Source organism: Anopheles maculipalpis, chromosome 2RL (genome assembly GCF_943734695.1).
Source record: "Anopheles maculipalpis chromosome 2RL, idAnoMacuDA_375_x, whole genome shotgun sequence".
Classification (NCBI taxonomy): Eukaryota; Metazoa; Arthropoda; class Insecta; order Diptera; family Culicidae; genus Anopheles; species Anopheles maculipalpis.
In genome coordinates, this window is record NC_064871.1 from 13292179 (window position 1) to 13313724 (window position 21546).

The 21546-nt window shown below is 41.7% G+C and overlaps 3 protein-coding genes and 1 pseudogene across 3 annotated transcripts in view; 1 reads left to right on the forward strand and 3 right to left on the reverse strand.

Annotated features, from left to right (window-relative positions):
• Window positions 1-21546, reverse strand: part of LOC126557756 (connectin-like) — a 378559-nt gene that overhangs the window by 263984 nt on the left and 93029 nt on the right. The gene's annotated exons all lie outside the window — the stretch shown is intronic.
• Window positions 1-21546, reverse strand: part of LOC126558444 (1-acyl-sn-glycerol-3-phosphate acyltransferase alpha) — a 334524-nt gene that overhangs the window by 176845 nt on the left and 136133 nt on the right. The gene's annotated exons all lie outside the window — the stretch shown is intronic.
• The window catches only part of LOC126557685 (connectin-like), a 323190-nt gene that overhangs the window by 19831 nt on the left and 281813 nt on the right, over window positions 1-21546 (forward strand). The window lies entirely within an intron of this gene.
• On the reverse strand, window positions 13897-15592 carry LOC126559807 (uncharacterized; annotated as a pseudogene).

Genomic DNA, 21546 nt, shown 5'->3' on the forward strand with positions numbered 1-21546 from the left:
TGATGAAGTGAATAAAAGTATTTATTCACTTGTATTGTAGAATGTATTTATATTTGTATTGTAGAATGGAATTTTGTATGTTTAGAATAAAATAAAAAGTGTAATGATGGTACCGCAGCATCGCCGCCTATCTTCCTACGGCAGGCAGTATCCAAGGTTTAAATCCCATGGTAAGGACTGACTATTTAACTATGTAGTTTCAGCAAGTTCAGTAAGCCATTCGACAGTCGGCGTTCGTAGTTTACCTTTTCCAGGATTACTTTGCTGACATGCTCAATTCACTGGAGAATTTTTTGGACTTCTCTAGACTCACTTCACTAGACTTCTTCAAGAATTCACTAATCTTCTTCAAGATTTCAGTAGTGATTGGAGTACGAGATGCGTTTTGTCTACGACAGTTTTATGTAGCATTCAAGAGAAGTAATGAGATTCTTTAAGCGAGGATGCAGTGCTTCTTAAAAAAATAATTAAATGCGGCGTCCTTCGAAGTTTCTAAGTAACAAGAACTTATCGCCTATGCCGGCTTTATTGAATGCAATTGCATTGCTAGCATTTAGCCATTTTGTCATGTGTAACTTAATTTTTTAAAATTTAATAGTTTTTGAGTCAAAAAAAAATTATTTCAGATTAATCTCATTAAAAACTTACCGTGATCAATTTTAATTCGCCTAATTCTCCTAATCCTATAATACATAGATATATTATCCGATCAATCACGTTCCGGTTCGAGCTCAATGACGAACAGACTCAATGATATAATTAAGCATAAAACTGGCGATAAAAATATCGCACCAAAGCTAAGCCTTCGGGCAATAATTAGGATCTGGGCGTCCACTTTCCAGCATCCAAACCAAACTTTATCGAAACCATATTACCGTCGACATATTACCCATATAGGTGTGGTAACGCATCCACATGGTTCAGTGAGTGAGCTAATGAAATGAAGCTGCAATAGCCTAGCTGGTCTTGCGAAAACTGCCCGTTCTCACTATTTCAACCTTGCGTTGCGTCATCGGGGACATTGATATGGTAATAGGTATGGAAAAAAAATCCGTAGCAAAGGCACAGAACCATGGATGAGTGGTTAGTTTAAATTGTACGGTTCAATTAATTTTCAAAATCCCGTAACGCAAATCCCTGGAATCCCAGGATTGCCTGCAGTACCACTAGAATTGATAGGATTTTCCTGCATGGATGTTTCTTTTTCCCTCCACTTTTCGGTCTCAATTCTTCAACAGGTAGTCCATTGTTGACTTTTTTTGTGTTTGTGTATGTGTGTTGTTGTTACCAGCCTTGCTGGGTTGTAAATAAAAAAGTGTCGGTTTTCACACTATTGCATTATTGGCTCGGTGTATTTAGGACCGAACACGGATGAGCGAAACGCTTGTCGGGCAACCGTGTCGAGGATTAGTTTGTTTTGGGGCGGGATTTTATGTGAAGGAACAATTTATATTGGACATTTCTTAATGAATGTTTGCAAACCAAAAGAGAGGAGAAAAAAAATAGTAAAGAGAACTACTAAACTAGGAAAGGAAAACAATTCGATATCGCTTTCCTTTCCTTAGGCAGCGCTGACTTCCTTTCCCAATTCGCTGACGAGCGCTAATTTAATCCGGGTTAAAATTGCATTAGTCGCTATCTAAATTTGTTTACAGCTTTAGTTGTGCTGGACGCAATTCGGTCCTGCCGCAAAATAACGGCAGTCATTGGGAAAAAGCGCATAATCTCCGGTACCGGTTCCGGGCGGAAGTGAAATCGTTTCGACCAAAGTTAGGTTTGCAGGTAAGTCTTTGTCGGATAAATTAAAGTTTGTTCGATTGGTTTTGTGGGATGATCAAACAAGCATGCAGAAGATTTCATAATATTTGCCAAAATTTTGCCTACATATAGGCAATATGCATTACAAAATTTGTACAAAATGAGTCAAGTGTTTGAAAAAAGGTGTTTTGACCCGTTAGCGACCCATGCATTACTAAGCTTTATTTATTTTCATAAATTATTCAATTGATAAATAAATTTAGCTTGTTAAAACTACTCCTTAATTTTAGAAAAAAGCGGTAAAATATAGCTGTTGAGATGCAATTTTAGATACTTCATAGGAACTTTCAAAATCCTTTTTCAAACTTTCAAACTTTCCGACAACTTGTTGGGTAACCTTGGCCGATACCTGCACAAGCAAACAAAAGCATCCATAAATTAAAAAGAAAATATCCGCGGATTATACGGTGTTTTGGGTAGGCGTATTGGAAAGTGACCATTAGCGTGTAGCCTGAAACAGAATCTGCACCACTGTCCAGTTCTCCACCGATCTGCCATGGCATAATTTCCATACCATACGATGCCCACCGTTAAGCGGACTTTGCTTTTATAGTTTATATGCCGGCAAGGTAGCGTTGAATGGTGGCAAGAAACTTTCTTCCCCCGGGTAGCGTAGCTATTCTTCGCCGCGTTCCAACTTTCTTGGTGTTTGGCCACAGTTGCACAAAGACGCAGCGCACAAAACTTTCCCTCCATCCTTTGCAGTGCCGGACCAGGAACACACAGCCCCCCCATCCATGTCCGGTGGGCTTATTGTGCGGCCTGGTAGCCCGGTTTGCTGTCGGTAAATTAATTACGGTCTGCTGCGTCTGTTAGGCCTTTGGTAGTTTGCAAGTTTTATTAAAATTGCACGCCGTCCCGCTACCGGGCGCCATCTTTCACACCGGGTTGAGCGGAAAAATGACCAAAATTACCTACATACAACGTTGGCACACAGCCGATCGGTGTGTTTTTGGGGCTTTGTTTGTGGCATTTGTTCACGCTTTTGGCATGCTGTGGGTGGGAAATTTTTTGTTGTTGAGAAAAACCCCAATGGCGAAGGGCCAAAAGTTTTATCAAACGTTATGCTTTTGATAAATCTGTTTATCCGTTTGAAGTTTGACGTTTTCGCTGGAAGAGTAGGTTTGAATCATCAAAGTGATTGCTTGGATGATGATACCCGTTTGTGTGTGTGTGGTATGGAAAGGTGGAAGAGAAGACTGCAATTGTGGTATATTTACATCGTAATAAAAGCGTAATTTTGAGAAATACATTAAACGAGCTTAAGCGGACCTGTCGGGAACGAAATCAGTTGAATTTTTTCTTATCATTGCATGGAAAATATTAATGGAAATTAATTTTTAAATACCAAAAACTCTCAATAATTAATAGATTATTTTAACAAAAAAGCTGTAGGAAACCTGTATTTTCCATTTAGAGTGAATTATACACACACAAAAGTAATACAGGAAATGTACGCTTCTAGGATGCCTATCATAGGTAGCTTTTACGATTTATGCTCCATACTTTATCATGCATATAACTTTTATGTGAAGTACGAAACATTACGAGCTGCACCATCATAGCGCAAAATGGTGCTTTTGGTATATCGGCACACTTACGCGGACGAAAATTTTCAAAATAGTTGATGATTTTCATCATAAACTTTAAACTTTTCTTTGTGAAACGAACAGGTCGAGCAGGACGCCATACTACGTGGCGCACTATGTTTGGAAACATTTTCGAAATACTTTCGTAAAGAGACTCCTCCGTGTGACCTACGACCGGTGCTCGGAGCTCCCAACATTACCAGCAAAACGATAAGAATCTCATCTTATAAATACTTTTATGAGTGGCCGTACACGTCCGGAGCACGGTTGTTGACATTATTGGGCTAGCAAACATACCTGGCTGGCCTGTCTGCTTGGTTTTCCGCACAACGGACACACAAACACACACACACAGAGCTAGAAAAAAAAGGTACGTTTCTACGGCTTACTTCAGCGTGCACACGCCATACCGTTGAGTGACAGCTTGCACTGGGTTGTCGAAACGTTGCACATGGCTCCATTAGGGGTGTGTAGTTGCTTTATTGCACACCACATCGAACCGAGGGATGTGATGTGCTTGAGCCTGCCACCGTACCCTAGCAAACAAACACAGGAAAAAAGTAGCAAACAGTAGAAACCGAAAATGTTCTCTTCTTTCTCGATCATTTGTACATACGGTTGGTAGGTACGGGCAGAATATGGAGCGAAAGCTACTACACGTCCTTCCAGCCGTCTTGCAGCCGTACCCTGTACGAGCCTAATAAAGTTTCATCAATTTAACGATGCAAAGTTATGTTTCCATGCTTTCAATGTTTCCAGCAAAGCACCCAAATACCGCACCGGCCGTCGCGGAGCGCTGCCGAGACGCGAGCGAAGAGCTGGTGAATAAAATATGATTCCATAAAGAAGGCCAGTTTGTCATTCATCCCAATAACACATACAAACATACACATACACACACATGCACAAGAGGTAAAGAGAAAACGGAAGAAAATAAAACATGAATACCATTCTCCACTCCTAGATGCAGCCTTCCGGTGTCTTGGTTTTGTTTGGCAAAGGAAGGCTGTGCGCTGGTTAGAAAGAGCCATCATGTAGTGGCCATGGAGGGAAGTTTAGTACACGGCGTTGTGTACGAGAGCACTATGCAGCCTTAAAGTAGGCGAGGGCGTCCAAGCATACCACTCGAAGGAAAAGGTAGTCGCGGTTTGCTCGCGTGTCGGCAGACGAACGTCGTCACACGATGTTTTGTTCTTACTGCAAGTGTAGCTTTCCGTGTAATAGAAGAAATAATGCAGGGTATGGCAAAGAATTTACATTTTAAGTGATAAATTTAGCATGTGTTGGGAATACAAGAAAAGTTGTAATTGTTGCAAAAGGCAAGTTTAAACTTGATCGTTAAAACGCCTAAATGTATACAATTGGAGTTCCTCTTCACATGCTTACTTGAAACTACTGGTTGAATATTTGTTAATTGGAATCAATCAAACCGGTGCTTTGCCAACCACTGACCTAGTGCATATTTGTGTGATCATGCATGAAGTAACTTTATTGACGAAATGACAGGAATCGAAAAAAAGGCATAAAATCTACCCCACTCTACCGTCTACTGGCGTGGCGGAGTCTTCTGCAGTGGAAAGAATTCAGCACGAATGGTCGGTGCTTGTGAAAGCCATTTTTCCCGTCCCATTCCCGCCGATGCACCGGTACAGGAAAATCGAAACTCGACGAACGATTTTTATGGTTACCCAATTTTACGAGCAGCACCAAACCGACGGCGCTGTCGCTTTTAACAAAACGTTGCGTTCCCAGCGGGTGAGGTGACACTGTTTATGGGTTAAAGAGCGCCAGTCTCCTGGGTGTAAAAGGGGCCAGAGCTTGATCTATTTTCTTGGCTGGCCACCCACTAGCGAAAAGCTCAAACTGGAAAGGGTAAGGCTTTAACCCCTTTTTCTTCTGTCTTTGGGTTGGCGAGGTAGAGTTGCTGCTGAGGTTTATCCTCACCATTGAGCGAAGCATGGTGCAAGCGTCGTGTGAGCCCACGGTGACGGCCGGCAGCAGTATCGTCACCTGGGGCAAAGACACTCACCGTGTGCACCGTGCTAGGGTGATAGAAAGTGTCATAAAAAGCTCATCATATCAACATAATAAACTTCATAAAAGTAGCAAGAAATATATCGCTTTATGGGTCTGTAAATCATGGCCTCGACATGGTTTTTTGGTATGCTGGGTCTGGTTTGAGAGTGGCTTTCACGGCAATTTAAGGATCGCATGAAACAACCACGCGTGTCGATGCTTTGATTTAGTCCTGCGCAATTCCATCTCTTTTCCCTTGTGTGCGTGTGTTTTGTAGGAAAGTGCGTTATTAATTTAGTGAAAACGAAACCCATGCCTGTTCGCTGGACTGTGCGACCCGCACACCAAATGGCACCCGGCAATAGAATTCCATTTTCCCGGTTTTATTGATACATTTCGTAGTGCAAATATAGTCCCGCGTAGCATTCAGCTGGCTAGACCGGAAATGCGTCTCCATTTGCCGATGTTACCTACCATTTAGATCCATTCAGACAGCACTCGAATGTGTTTCTCATGGCTTGTTTCCATTTGGCAGCGTGCTTTATCAGCCGTGCTTTCGATCCTATTTCGGATCCTGTAGGAAAGAGGAGTACTTTGGACGCTTTTTTTGTGTGTGCTTCCAAACGCCACTGGAATGGTGACTACACGATTCAACAAGGGTCTATCGTCCTTCCGGAAGGAGTGTTGAATGATTTTCCACATTACGATGATGTATGGTGTGTTTATTTTGCAGCATAAACAAGCGTGCGATCTGGGTGAAGCGTGATGGTAAATGGTTTTGTAGCTGCCGCTGGGAAACCTTACTGTTGGGATGAATTTGCTGCCAGATCGAGTATGCGTTTTGGTTGCTGGTCTTTTTGTCACGGTATGTCTACTGATGGTCGAAAGCCTACTCTTAGTTAGCAGTAGAAGTGAAATCGAATTGAAATGATTAAAAGCATCGGTTTCTTAGCTGGTTTGGTAAGCGAACTTTTGTTTTGAATGTAAAGCGCCTAAATGAATGCAATATTTGTTTGAAAGCACTAGTTTGCACTGCGTATTGCATGCATTTTGGCGAAAAGAATGTTTCTGTATTACTCAAAATTTAGTTTGAAAGAATTAGCCGAAGCTGTAATTCGAAATACAATCCTTTTTATTCAATTGAATCAGTGCCCCTTCGTTTAAAAGGATACAGAACTGCCACAAATAAAATTTCCAACTAAATACCCGACATGTAAATCTCAAACGCTGAAACTAATCGGAATGGACGGCCTGTCGGTGGTGTGAGTTTAGTATTTTCCCAAATTTTCTATCCCCCTCTTCACCGCTCGGTTCTAGGCAGCCATTCGTGCGTCTAGGACCATTCTAGGGTTTTGTGGTATTTCAGCGACGGATAATTATGACTAGCATGAGTTAATGTAACTTAGGGATGAATGGGGTGCCGCCATATTTTTACGCACAGGATTTCGTATGGACGTCTTTTTGTGCTGTTTTGTACGTTGCACGTTTGCAGTTTTCTTTCTCACAGCGTTGCCGCTTTAGAAACACGTCTCTGCAAATGACATTGAGCAGTGTAGATGGGTTGTATTCCATTCACGCGGCTCAGACCGCTTTTTGCAGTGGCTACAAACACACACACACACACACACACACACACACACACACACACACGCGAGGAAATGGAAAGGCAAAAAAAAACACGGAAACCATTCCCTACTCATTGCACAAACTTGGACAAGGCAAAAAAGCCACTCATTAGGTATCCGGGCAGTGTAATTTCGCCTGCATTTGATTCCCTCGCCGTAAGCCACTTCACCAGCAAAAAGGGAAGAAACGATTGATCGCTGGTCGGGTTTGGGGATGGGATGGGAGCGAAATTTTTCCTCCCCTCTCGCTGTAACCGCTGCACGTGGCACGAAATGAAATTGGCGCCATATGTGTTGCGCTGGCTTAATTTGTTTTGTTTGCAAACACAGTGGGGCTTTTGTGTGGAAATCCAACCATCAATTTCGAGGAAACCCCGGAAGGTGAGGGGACGGGACCAGTTGGGTAAAGGTGCATGAAGGCAGCAAAAAAAAAAAGAAAAAGTTTTTCTTTCAATGGGGAGGAAAAATACGTAAAGAAAAATCACCCGGCAGAATCGTAGCCCGGATGCAATTGCGGGTAGGTAATTAAGGGAAATTTTCCACCCAATGAACCACCAGCCCAGTTGCCGACATATAAGCCGCCGGCACCTTGCCATTCTGCCTCGTGCGCTCTGGCGTCGGAGGCAAAAGTGAACCGCACACTCGAATGAATACGCTTTGAATTTATCGCATTCGAAATGAATGCGAATGACGGCGAGTGTGGGAGTGCTTGAGCATAGAGTGAAAAAGTGTGTGTGTGTGTGTCTGAGAGAGAGAGAGAGAAAGAAAAAAAAACGCAACCGAGTGGATGGTTTAACTTTTGCAATTTGTCGTTCGGTCGCCTTTCTCGTATGCAAATTAGCACGATTATGGTAGCAGATGCGGAAGGTGAACATGGTGGTGCTGTGGAGCCGAAGCGAAGAGTGAGCCAGAAATGCTCATTTTGTTCGAAAGTAACAGGTTACAGGAAATTATCAAATCAACACGTCCGCTGCATTGCTCATGTCGTCAGTTTTGTTGCCGGGTGGACAAACACTAATGAAAATGAGCTACAAGTTTTATGCAATCGTTGATTGTGTTTCAGTTTCTAATGTGAATAATAATGTTGCAATATAGCAAGCTTTAGAGGTTGCCAGTGTTTTTATAAAGAGTTTCCAACGATCTTCCTAGGACAGAGGAAAAAAAAGGCTTGGGAAGGGATAAACAAATAAGAGCAGGTGTTAAAATTTTCATGCTCTTACGTTTGGGAAAAGCTTTCTAAATTGAGATATCGGAATGTGGCTCGGCTTTACGATCTACTAGGCCACGTCGGCCAGAGAATGGCTAACTAGATATGAAATGACTCGATACCATGTAGTTTGAATAGTCAGTCCTCGCTACGGGGGAGTGCTCCAAAAAGGTCCTGCCGTGTGAAGATCGACGCCGTTGTCGCCTCACGACCTAAACACCAGTATTATTAACCAGTATTATGGTTGTCCATTTTGGCTATTGATTTGAGGTTTTTCGGTTGACAAACGTAAGTTCGTTTTATTAAACATTCTGCCATGAGCCCACGGGAAGGATGTCAAATAAGTTATTTTGAGGATTTAAGCTAATTTTGTTTTGAGGTGATCCTAAAGGGATTTTTTGGATCTACACTACAATATCCTTTTGGAATGTATTATAATACAAACAAGCAAAAAGGTGCCAAAACTATTGCAAAATTAAAAAAGGAATATTCATGAAAGTAAGAACATGGTCAAAGAACGCTCAGCAAAGCAATATGGAAATGGAAAATAAAACGTGTAGATTGTTTAACATTCACCACGAGTTTTCTAAGAAATTACAAATTTTGTTCTGGTAATTTATATATCATTCCAAACGGTTCACTCGGTGGATTTCACTGCTTGTTTCGCACTTCTTTACTACACATTCGAAGATGGCTCACTTTACGCTAATGAAGTGATTAAAAATTTACACTTTCTATTCCAACGGAAAGCCTTTCAGTACATTTTATTACCTAAAGCGAATTTGTTCGGACTTCTGCACGGTAACAGAGCTATCAAACACTTTTCAGTGACCTTTTGGCTGTAAGGGAAACCCTTTTCAATGGTGACGCGTCACCTTCTCTATTCGCCTGCTCGATTAAGGAACGCTTTACGAAAGCAATCTTCACAATTTCTAGTTTCAAAAAAACGGGATCAGTCCTTGAAGAAATACGAAGAAAAGACAATAATTTCTTCTGCACAGTTTCTAGGTTAGTTTACGGTGTGGAACGACACTTGTGTAGTAGTAACTTAGTCTTATTTTATGTGAGTTGATTCAAGGTAAAGAGCACTCCGAACATAATCTAGAGTAGCTTTGACTTGAGTAATGTTCAAATATTTTACTTAACACACATTCATCCGTAATCCGGTTCAGACCGATACTGGAAAGAAGAAAGGAAATAGTCAATTTCCTTCGCATGAAGGATATAAATGCATGTGGCGATATAAATTAATAACAAAAGTTTTCCAAACAAGCAAGCGTTTCACGTAAAAATTTATTCCCAAATTTAACTAACTATCAACTTATACCGCTACTACAAGCGCAGCTTCTTGCTTCTACAAAGAACCAAGCTCATCAAACAAAAGCTTCCATTATGTTCCGTTTCAATGTTTGAGTGTTGTTTGAGAAAGATTTCCATAATCAATTTCAATGTTAATTGTTGATCTTTGAGCCCCGTTTCACCCGGCACCGACCAGTCGTCCCTTTTTCTGTTTGCTGCGTTAATAAACCTTCCGTTAAAAGCCACAGCTCGCTATCAATCGTTGGCGATTCCGACCCGGAGGGTAAAATATTTTAAACCGATTAGCTTGATTGATTCCTTTCGTCGATTCCCCCCCCATCCCCCCCGCTCTTCATCCGTATTCGGCGAGACCGAATCGCCGGGAGGAGTTATTGGAATCGATCTAACACAATATTAGTTCAACCACTCAATCGACCGCGAAGTTGGAAGAGAAAGGATAATTTTTAACCAGAACGGGGCGTGCGGTCCTTCTCGCCTTAGGTACGTTCGGTGACGGAGAAATTGAGTTCGTTTTTTTTTGGGTGGATGTGTCTTTCCTTTATCTTTAACCCGCGGCAAGCTGTCGGCATTAAGCGGAGTCATTTTTTGCTTCAAACCAGCTGTACCACCATGCTGCGAGTATCATCGTAATTATTCGCAGTCTGTCGCACGTCACTAGCAAATGGGTAGCGTTGGCCACAATTATTATGATTGAACCGCGAAAATCCATTTCGTTCGGGCGATTGGTGTTGGCGCAGGCATGCTGCGGTAAAACATGAAATCAATGTAGAGCGAGTGCAAATGGAATTTCATTGTTCAAGCTTCTTTTCTAATCAATATATTATCTAGTGGGTTGAAATTTCTCTGCAAGTTGGCGGTAAGGGATTCAAGCGAATTAAGTTTTATTTATTTGAGCAATTAAAAAAAAAACCTGCAAAAATGAAACATAAGGCTGCATAGCTGGTGACAATTATAGATAATCAGGTTTCGGGATAAATTTTGAACATGAGGAAATTCGTATCGGAAGAATGTTTGCATTAGAAAAATCACAAAATCATCGATAATACTTCTATGAATGTGACTGAGAAACGATGATTGATTGGAAACATCATCATTTCAGCTTGTGGAAGAGATTGAAGTCATCAAATAATCGCATTACCAACTATCAAGCTACGGGTAAAATATAATTTAGTCAAGTAAAGCTAGAAAAGGCAGAGCAGTTCATCTTTAAGAATAATTAATTATGCTTCCTGATGAAGTATTGTTCGTTCAATCAAAATATAGTTTGAAGAATCATGGAATTTTGTAGAATAAAATTATGGCATTTTGCTGAAACCTTAAATGCTGTGTTGAATATTGTAAATGGTACTGTTTCTGAGATATGCAAGAGAACACAAATAAAGATACTCGAAGGATTACCCAAAAAAAAACTCTGAAGATGGTGGCCTGATGGTAAGACAACAACGGCGACGGTCAGCAGGTCCATGGTTCACATCCCATCCAGATGGTTCCTTCGTAGTGAAAACTTATTATTAAACAGTGTGGTACCTACGTGCTCATTCGCAGACTTGACTTGATTTTGTAGGTTGGTTAGTTAATTTAATTTAACTAATTAAAAAAACGTTAATTTCAATTGCAGGCGGTCTATTAGTGCCTGGTCACTGTTTTAGTATATTGGAAAAATTAAAGAATAAATTTTTGAATCACCATCTCATGCAATTATTAAACTTCATTTACTAATGATCACATGTTTCAAAGTTTCAATAATAATAACGCAATAACGTTGAATTTTCCGCTTTCCGCAGTAACATCTGGTGCACACGTAAGCGCTGTCATTCCATACGAAACACTGAAAATTTGTCCATCCAACAGTGTGAAACAATTGACACGACCGGACCAGAAATGAAATGAAAAAGCGAGAAGAAAATGGAAGCAAAAAACACGCAAACCACACTTTTGTGGCACTCACCATTTGGTCGATTATGAAGAGCTTTTTCGGTGAACCGCCACTTGAAACGGTGGTGCATGAAACGCAATAAAAACCGTAACAAAAAAAAGAAGTTAAAGATCGTACCCCATCCCACAGGCACAGGGTGATTTTAATTCAGTTAAAGTCATTCGAGATTTTGGACCGGATCGACGATGGCCGTACGGGAAGCAAATTTCGAGCGAGACAACGTTGCGGATGCTATTATGTGGAGCCCAATTCATATTATCCTTCGGGTGGTGCGGTGGATAACATCACTGGCGTGTAATTCATTCGCCCAAATTGCGTTTCGTTTGCGTGCTAGAGCGGACAAGCGATTGTTCAGTGTTAAAGCAACACTGCAATTGCATTCACTGGCACCGTTTTCGCGACATTTATGATCACGTTTTGAAACGGGGGGGGGGGGCACAGCGAACGGCTAAAGTGGCCGTGGTTGCTCTAGGAGCAAGGAAAATCAAACACACCAAGCGAAAAAAGGGCTTTCAATGTGCATAAATAATCGCTTTTGCACGTTATTTGCGCGATATTCGTTTCAGCTGACTCTCTGGACCAGTTCGTGGTTCTCTGGTAGTTTGATTGTGACAAATTATCACTCTTTCATTCTCCGGTTTGGCTTTAGTTGTGAATCGGATGGAGCCATAGGATGGGGTGGGATGTTCTCTTGGTGGTGCACAAATGCAGCTTTTCTATCTTCTGTCTCTGGTTTGGATTTTTGGGGATTTTTGGGGAGAAAAAAAGTCCAATGTTCCAATGCAGTGGATGTTTGGTGGAAGTGACTTTATAATTGTTTTATAGTGCACATTTGTTTTGTGGTAATTTAAAGCACGAAAAAAGAGTTTAAAAATGGACTGTAAATCATAACAAAACACAAAGATTGTTTTAGATGTTTTGCGATAAAAAAACATTCAATCGAGATGATTAATCCATTCTTACATTACATATTTCTTCTATAAAATATTCTTTTGAGGTTAGGCATCTTTTGAGGCTGATTTTCTTGATTGTGCTTTTGGATAGCTGTAGGCTATAAAAGTATTGTTGCATACGTTTAGGTGCATATGCTTTACGTTGTGGACATGGGACATTCCTCGGTCGTTTTAACATTTTTTAATAAGCTGAATAAATATTTAAAGCCCAGCAATAGTTTAATTCAAAACTAAGGCTCAATTAAAATATACAGTAGTAAAAACAAAGTGTTGATCTTTCATTGATTGCTTCCATCGATGGACAAAAACTTAAGCTCTATTCGTTCAGCTATTTCACTAAAATTAATCCAGAAATCCTCCTTCATGAGTTTCCTAATTTTTTCCCAACACGCAACAATGTCACGCACCACATCCCGGACCTATTTCAACTTGTTTCGGCGGTTGCTTCTTAAAGATTTTGTGCTAGCAAGCGGTGTTTCATCCAGACAAATGGTCTCTTTGCACGGTTCGCAAAAGTAAGGAGATAAACGTGGTTATAGCAGCCATTTCTTATGCCACAAAGTACACTCCGAATTCTATCCTAACACAGCGATGCAGCACCAACCGTACCCAATACTTGTGTTATGCCACTTTGAACCAAAAAACTCACACACGGATGTTTCCGGTTCCGGTTTTGCGGAACAAGTGTGTGATAAGACACGCTTAAGCTGACAAAAAAGTAAAGGGAAACGGATTCAGAGCTGGTCGGCGGGTGGGGCAAACAAATTGCACTAAGAATTTCAAGAACGAGTGTTTTTTTTTGTGTGCAGGTGCTGGTGAGAAAAAGTGGAAAGGTATGCGTCTACCAAATCCGATTCGACACGGAAGCAAATTTATCAATTTGAGCTTCTTTCTTTCGTGCGACGGCACATACACTTATGATGAGTGTATCATGAGCTGCAAACAAATTGTCCATTATTTCGTAATAATTCATGTTGCAGTGTAATGGAATTTGGGGAGTTATTTTTCTTGTTTTACCATGCGATAGAATGATTTTATTTCATTGTAAAAAAATGGTTTCGCTCTGTAGGATATGAGGAAGTTTTAAAGAAAGCTCCTGATAATTGGTTTGGTTTGGATAATCGATCTTTACTCTTACTGTAGAAAACACAGATAAAAAAGGTTTATAATTAGTTAGGAACGCTATTTTAGTGGAGCGAACCAAAAAATTAGTTTGATTTATTTTCTGGTTTTCTAGCGGTACTAATGCCGCTCACGCGTTGTTCAGCCCTTTTATCGACCTATTTCTCGTCCTGGTCCTTCACTCACCGCGGAACTCAGTTATCCCGACCGCGAAGCTTTCTTCCGACAACTTCGTAAATACGAATTAAATTCCGACAATGACAGCAGCGGTCGGTGTAAACACCGCTTGTTTACAACACTTACGATACTTTGATCACATCAACATATCCAGATATCCTTGCTGAGCTGCATGCACCATCACCCTGGAGATTCTTTCATTTACTATCTCGCCTCCAGCAATAAGATAAATCTGACGAAACGCGTCCGCCGTGACATCCGTATGGAAATGGTGTAGAATTTCTGCTGTCTCCTGCTCATTAGCCAGCATGTAGGGTAGAAATTTAATCGCTATGATTGCTCCATAAATAAAATGCTTCTTTAAATGCTGCTGCATCGCATCAAAACTGTCAAAAGACAAGAATAAGATTGAAATTAAAATCATTTTTCGGTTCACAGTCCATTTCCTACAGTATTACCTGTACGGTTGTAAGATCGGATCATCTGGCTGTAGTTTCACAATGTCACAAATACACCGAATCAGCTCCTGATGGTACACGGTTAGCAAATCACTCCAGCCACCTTTCGCCCAATCCTCTGGACGCATGTTCATGTACATGAAGAACGACAAATCAAGAGCTGGTGAACCGTAACGATTCTCCTGAAAATCGATAAGCATTACATCCTCGGGCGTGTCACCATCATAGCGGAAGAGGACATTGTTGCGGTTGTAGTCGCCATGTAGAATCACCGAATAAATGTCATCCCGTTCAAGACATCGTTGCATCAATGCCGAGGGAGTAGTCCCATACTTGCGACGTAAGGTTTCCACTCGTTGGCGTACACTGTCGGATTCAAGCAGCTCCGGCTTCTCATCAAAATAAGCAAACAGTCGCTCGAAAACAACTTTAAACACGATATCATAGCTTTCGAAAAAGATTTTTCCATCCTGCAGAAAGTTGAGTGGAATGATCCGGCTCACCAGATCGCGCAGTATCGCCGACTGACCTCCAATGCGAAGTGCATAAGAGCATGCGTGAAACTGGGCTATTTTGCGAGCCATCAGCACCAGGTGCGGTTTGTCTAGGTTTAGCTTGGGGCCCGGAACAAAGCCTCTTGCAGAGACGTCTTCCATCACTAGGAATGTTTCTTCCTGATCACTGTAGCTGGGATAGCGTACACCAGCCTCAGCCAGATAGATTCGCGGACAGAGCGTTTGGAGATCTAGCTGAGCACCGGCATTGCGTATCAATCGCTCGAATGCCGGTATTACCGCCGCGTAAACGTTTATCTCGTTCGGGAATAGAACGAGTCCAAGTGATTGCTTCCGAAATCCATCATCACCTTTCATCACCTTCACCATCACGGTGAGACATTTCAATGCACTGGGAATAGATAACAGAAGCAGAAAATAACTCATCTTGCTCACATGCTCTCAGCTCTCGGATTACTTTGATTCCGCTTACCCGGTGGCAGTATGCGTAAGGTTTAATGTTAACCGGTGTATGACCGACATAAACCCATCCAAACCTTGTGGCGTTGTCAGTACACAATCACTGTCAGACACTGCACGATAGCCATTAAGATCATCGTTCGATTGAATGATTTTGTTTACCAGTTCCGTTGTTAGAAATTTCTCTTTACGATCTTGTGCCATCACTAATTGCGGATCGTTACGTTTGTGTGTCCAATCGTGGAGGAGATTCGGAACCGAACTGACTGGCTGCCCGCCACGAAAACAAGCGCGTACGTACGCCGGTTACACACACACAACACGCACGGACAGTTAATGTTGCGCCGGCGTTCGTAGGCAGAATGTTTAATCTTATCACAACGAAGCCACTAAACATACAACAAACACTGGTGACCAGTTTGAACGGTGTTTTATTCGTTTTTTCTTCACAACCTTGACGTAATTGGTGTTGTTTGTTGGCGTGGTGTAAGGCATGTATGTATTAGTGATAAACACACAGTAGCATAGCGTCAACATAGAATAATCGTAACGATCACTTTCGTTTGATTAGGTTTTATTGGTAATGTTGGACTGCATATGGTATTGCGTATGGTCACGTATGGCAACAAAAAAAAAGAAAGGCTTGTTCTGTTGATAGTCCACTTACTGACGCTTGTTGATAAACACTTTTGTGGCACATTCAGTGCCCTGTGCTGTGGCAGTGCCTTTTTTCAAATGTTTAAGAAGTTAGTTTTTCATTAGATTTAAGATTTTATTTGTGGCAGTGGTAAAGACTACAGCTGTATTGGTCTTCACACGGAAAGACAGGATTTCAAATCCCATTCGAGCAGGTTGCCCCTTGTGAGGGCTGACTGTCCAACTACGGTGTGTAAATAAGTCTGCAAAGCTATTCGAAGTAGTGATAGAATCGGAGTTCGCAATAGCTTCTGATTCCAATTCATTTTGCGGAATCGGTTCAGGTTTTGGAACAATTACTAGAACCGATTTTGATTCTGAAATCAATTGTAAATTCAAATTATAGAACTGATTTCGGAACCAATTTTTTCGGCCAAATTCGAAACTTATTTCGAAACCGATTCTGGAACATATTCTAAACTAAATCCAGAAGCAGCACTTTTCGGAGCCAACTCACAAACCAAATGCCAAACGGATTCTGATTCCAATTGCTTATCAGCTTTTGAGTCAGATTCCGGTGCCCAAATTTGATTATAATCTTGATATTGGATCTTATTCCGGTGCCATATTCTGTATCCAATACCGAACATATTCTCCGGAATCGAGTCCGACCGAAGTAGCATTTTGCCCAACACTTATTCGAAGGTCGGGGGGACCACAATAATAGCCAAGAATAATAATTATAAGATTTTAGAATAATCTTGGGAGGCAGATGAATACGGGCGTTTCGTTTTCTCGATCTCTCCGCAAGTGTCCCTGCGGCCTTGGTTCGATGGGCTCTCTGTAGACTGGGCGTTCGAATGGTGTCTCGACTGATGTCGAATCATTTTACGTTGAATGCTCATCTAAAGCGTATAACTCTGGCTCAGACAAAGGTGTGTAGCTCCGGTGACGGATTCCACGATGTGGATCACCTTATGTGGTCCTGCGTGGAATTTGAAACCGCAAGACCCTCCTTGTTGAACGCAGTTGAGAATATCGGCAGACGGACGGGTACTGAATTTAGAGAAGTGTTGACTACCAGTGACCTCCCCTACATAAGGATCATTTACCGATTCGCCTTAGACAACGGTCTTGTTCTATGATTCCGAATCCCCATTATCCTTAAAATCCGACAATCCCTTACTGTTACATGTTGTGTTGTCTCTGTTTTATGTGTTTTTTGAGTGCCACGGGTAATTCGTTGACGGCTCAACAGTACTCGAAGACGTTCTACTGTAAAAAGGAGAGGTGGGAACAAGTTTGACTACGTTGGCGTTGGGTTCGGGGTGTTTGGCGGGTTCATTCTCGAGTCGCTCTTGCTCTTGCCGGATGCAACTTGTCGATCACTCTTAGATTGGACGCTGACCAGAGTGAGCTTGAAATGTCACTGCTGGACTGCATTGGAGAACACTGTAAGCAGGAGAATCAATGTTTGTGCTGTTCAAATAACTCTGCTTATTTTGTTACAGTCCAGACCCGAATATCATAAGGTCATCAAAACTAGCCACAACACACCATAATAGCTTAACTGAAAACACTCAACCATGATCAATAGAAAAGCCGCTCCAAAACTACCGGATCAACAAATACATCTACCAACAACAACCAAAATAGACCAGAACATCAACCACCCACTCAACACTCACTCACTACCGAGTATGTCCGGGATAAGGCAAAAAGCAGGGAGGAAATGCCCTAATAATGTTGTTTATATACATAGTCATCACAAGTGGTGTTGACAATATGGCTCTGGCCGTTATACTTAAAATAAATAAAAAATTATAAATAAAATTTTAGAATATTCTTTCTAGAGCTGTTTGACCGCTTTTTATAATTATATTTGGAATATGAATAAGGCCTATTACATTTAAGTATATTTATAGCTCTCTCTGGATGGCTCTAAACACACACACACTCCAATATTACATAGCTTTTACTATACTCAATGGAAAAGTTGCACATTAAAGCATTCAAACTAATGCGCTTTCGCAATTAGCTGGCAGGATTACACCCTGGAACATTTCAAATTGCTATTACACTTTCATGGCAACTTTGCATTATTGTCTCAGACACCATTTTCTGCTTTAAAACTGTCACATTTAGGGTAATATCCTGCATTTTTGCCGTTCGTTGTTATAGAAAACGCGTGTCAAGCTGCAATTTTCGGTAATCATACGACACAGACATGGTTTGTGGGAGTGCACCTCGAGTGCAAGTTGGGCAAGCAAAGCCGGTCGGTCGGAAGACACGAAACAGACAGGATAGGACAAATAACAGGACGATAATGAAACTAATTAAATTGTCGTAAAACTTGAGCCAAAGTCATAAAAAGCACAACTTTCTCGCCGAACGGTGAACGCGAGAGGCGAGGCCAAGCAGTGGAGGAATTGAAAAATCGAGCCAGGGCTCGTTCCGGACGCCAGTAAATTCATTAAACACGGCACAGCTAGCGACAACATATGCTTCTGACAATCGCAATCAAATTACGGCACCCGAAATGCTTTTGCAAAATCGCCGAAACTCGCCATGGGGTAGGGTTGCGGCAAACGGGAAGCGCGCGGTAAGGCAAAACTTTCCCATTCAATTACTCGAAAGTGTTTGTTCTTCTGGTGAATCAGGGCAGAATCGTCTTCAAACCTTTTTGCTGCCGCTTGCCGCTGACGATGGCTGCACGGTTTTGCTGCACGCTTGCTGATATGTGTTATGGCTGGTGAAGCCAAGTTGCGCAAACTTTGCCCCAAAACGGTGAAGTGGAAGCATCCCAATTGCGGATGTGGGAATCACTTTCTCCATTTCCGGAGCAACTGCCGGCTCGCTCCCGGGCTGGCCTTGCTGGCACACTCGTCATCAACGATTTCCGGGCTTTAGTCTAAATCAAGTTAAGTGCGCCGCACACATACACAGCTACAGGTGGCACACTCACACACGAGCGACGATCACGTCCGTTTAGGGAATGATCAGCTTTCGGGTTGTTGTTTGGCTGAGCGTTTTACCGGCAACCGACAACGATAACCTGACAGAGAAGAATTCTAGTTAAGCATTGTTTCTTCTGCATGGGGAAAACCCTTCCCTGTCAGGTGGTAAGTATAACCGACGTACCTATGTCGTGGGGAGTAGTCACCGGAAAACTAACTTTCGAGTAGTGTTGCTTCCCGCTGTGTAGCATTTTCCCGCCTTGCAAAAGCACCTTCGAACCAAAACTTCTGTGCCCTGAAACGTCTTTGAATGTCGCGATTGTTCGCGTGGCTGTAGGGTAGAAGAAGGCTGCTTATTTTTTTGCTTCTATCTTTGCTTGTTATCTTTCCATATGATAGGGAAAGGAAAGTTTTCACAAAGAATTCAAATCCATATCAACTCGGGTGAGCCATATTCATTATGATAATAACAATGATAATAACAACACACCGTCTACCCAGCTCTCCTCCATCCAATCAAAGCGCATAAACAAACACACATTCGTACCAAGCAGGTCTTCCGTTTGAGCTATTTCAGCCGTATTAACCCGGAAAGTTGACGGCATAAGCAGGTTCTGCGGTTTAGCTTATCGTACCGAAACTCTTAAGCACGTTGTTCAGGCTTCAGCAGGCGGAAAGTAGAACCTAAAGTCTTTTAAAGGCCCTCATGATGGGGGTAGTAAAGTAGATTTCTTGCCTCACATTGTTTTCGTAAGGTATTCGTGCATTGTAGGACTCTGGAGAATGGGGAGTAAAACACAGGAATGGGTAGGATTCGATACAACTCGAATGCTTGAAAGCAAACAAGCGTCACGGCAAACAAAACAGCGTGCGTTTTTGGATACTAAGCGATCGTTTGAGGCGTTTTGCTTAAATGGAGAAAATGAAGCTTGGGAGAGTATGAATGGGTTGTTCAGGTTCGTAGCCGTTGATCTGTGAGGCGTGTGTGGGGCGTGGGAATTGCACAAGAGATCATTATTTTTTACTATCTTAGACAGCAGAGAAGAGGTGTATTTTTCAAACTGTTATACTTGACTTTGTTTGAAGCGTGTTGGGAAATGAGTTTATAAAGCAACCATCATTTGACAGATGCATAACACCTGTTGGTATGCAATGCATTGTTTAAATTGTTAGTAAAAGGGTTGTTCTGCTTATTAAACATTTATCTAATAGATTGCATAGTTTCAGGCTTTCGACAAATTGAACCGAGGCCGTGACAGCAAGCAGCACATATGTTTTAAAACATAATGGTTGTTGGACATTAGACGAGAAGCGTATAGTATCATACGGTTAGCTTTGCTGATAATGAAATCGTATTGAATATATCTAAGGCAAAAAATAAGGAGGAAATGCCTTATCCATATGATTATAAAATTTATTCAACATAAGTGGTGTTGACAATACGGCACTGGAACGTCATAATTAATTATAAATAAGTAATAAAAATAACTAAGGATCTAGTTGTTAGAACGACCAATCGAAATCACAGCACAGCACTTTAGTACAGTCATTAATATCCAACAAAAAAAAATGGAGGTTTCAAAACGCTGCCCTGAGCAATACCAGACGATCGAACGAATAGACCAGAAAACGACTCCGGCATTCTTACTTGATGAGTTCTCCTATGACGATATGACCTTATCCAAGACAGAACAGTGCTCTCCAGGCCATGTCTATCCAGTTGGGTTAGTAACAGGTCCATCGGAATAGTAATTTCAAGTCAATACAGACGTTAAGTATAGAAAAACGTTCCGACATACAGTCATGCTGCCAGAGGGAGATGATGGATGACTTGTTCAAAAATCTGGCCTGGAGCTCAAAGGAGAGAAACACCTCGATAGTTACGAGCATCTGATTTATCTCCATTTTTATGTACCGTAACTAACTAGTCAGACTACCTAACCGCGGAATTGGAGCCTTAATCCAACGACCTTACAATTCTTAACAACAGAGGGAATGCATTCCATCAGAGCCAGCAGAAAACGGGGGCTTCAATTTAGAAATAGCCGATGGATCCACAACATCATTGACAACCACATCAGAAGAGAAGAGGAAGCGTTGTAATCAAATCACAAGTACTCCGATTTCGGTTTGCGTTAGCATTTTAAATCATTTCTTAGCATGTACTTGTTCATGATGAATTTCCCATTAGCGTAAATATATACGAAGGTATACTGGTATTGACTATAGCACTGAGTATACCGACAGCCACATTTTTGTTCTTCTTGTGTGATTTAGACAAAAGTGCGTTTTAATCCCCGTTGGGTATTTCATACAGCCGTCGTTTCATGCTACACCAATTGGCTGATGTTAGATCAATGCTAACAGGCGAAACGGCAGCAAGATTTGGGCGTACATTAGAAGATTAATAAAAGTCGTTCCAAGGCTAGCTGGTAGGTACGAAGCAATGCCGTGGGCTCACGCTTCCACGCAGCCTTACGAGCAGTTCGGTATTGTTCGGTTTGGTTATACTTTTCTTCTTCATCAAACAGGCAGTCCCTTGCTTCAGACGCTCACGCTGCCATAGCCAGGATGGTACTTATGTGCTTCGGTTCGCAATATTATTGCTTTCCCATACTGCCAGATTGCTCCGGACACCGGCCTCCCGGGTGGTGGTGGATCCGAATGTTACAGTGTTTGTTTTCTTTTATGGGTTTGTTTACAGTTCACCTAAACAGGGGCACGAAAAAAAACTCGAACGAATCCATGCCAATTGAAA